We start from the raw sequence: 997 nt of genomic DNA, 5'->3' as shown, positions 1-997 counted from the left end.
TTTTTTTCTTTTTATCAATGGGTTTAAGATTCATTAGCTTTCTCATTCTACTCTTTCACAAAGGAATGCGAAGAGAACTCAATGGATCTTATCCTATTCATTGAATAGATTTCTTTTTTATTAGAGTATCGGCAAGAAATCTTGGTTATTCACTCTATTTTTAAGTTTTATTTAAGTAAACCATGCACAATGCATAGGACTACCCCCCCATTTTCAAATTTTAAATTTGAAATACTTTAATTAATTTTTAGTCCTTTTAATTGACATAGATACAAATACTCTACTAGGATGATGCACAAGAAAAGGTCAGGATAGCTCAGTTGGTAGAGCAGAGGACTGAAAATCCTCATGTCACCAGTTCAAATCTGGTTCCTGGCAGAGAAAAAAAAAGATCCACCGAATAGGTATTGATCCAAATACCTCGAGATGGATTGTGATACATATTCATTAATAATATTTATTCATCTAATTTGTATTCCGCTATTCCGACGAATTTTTTTTAGTCTTGCTTATCTTTATCTTATCTTATTTTCCTAGTTGTGCTAAGTAATGTGCGCGGTACAAAGTTCCTGGTAGAGAACTTCTTTGAGTCATCCTATTTTTCTGCTCATATGAAGGAAATTAATATGCGATTTTCAAAATAGGGGAATCCAAATGAAACCCTTTTTATGCTCAGTCTATCTGGAATGCTTTTGTATAATTAGGAATTAATTATAAATAGGTATTCCGTTTCATCTAGGAAAAGAACCTAAAAATATTCCTTGACTTGAATAAAATCTGGAGTTGTGTTGTATAAGTGAGCATGAATTTCTTATCATTCAATGAGCATCTTGTATTTCATAAAAATTGGGGGTTATATAATCCTTACGTAAGGGCCAGCCTATCCAACTTTCAGGCATTAGGATACGTTTAAGGCGCGGATGATTATCATAAGAGATTCCCACCATATCATAAGATTCGCGTTCTTGAAAATCGGCACTTCTCCAAATCCAGAAGA

At 33.1% G+C, this 997-nt stretch overlaps 1 non-coding gene across 1 annotated transcript; it reads left to right on the top strand.

Moving 5' to 3' along the window:
* Positions 1–305: 305 nt before the first annotated feature.
* TRNAF-GAA (transfer RNA phenylalanine (anticodon GAA)) lies at positions 306–378 on the top strand. Its single transcript has one exon. It is a non-coding gene; the product is annotated as a tRNA-Phe (tRNA).
* Positions 379–997: the final 619 nt, after the last annotated feature.

The sequence above is a fragment of the Triticum aestivum genome, unplaced genomic scaffold (genome assembly GCF_018294505.1).
Source record: "Triticum aestivum cultivar Chinese Spring unplaced genomic scaffold, IWGSC CS RefSeq v2.1 scaffold58250, whole genome shotgun sequence".
NCBI classification, from domain to species: Eukaryota; Viridiplantae; Streptophyta; class Magnoliopsida; order Poales; family Poaceae; genus Triticum; species Triticum aestivum.
This window is presented reverse-complemented; position numbering and strand designations above follow the sequence as displayed.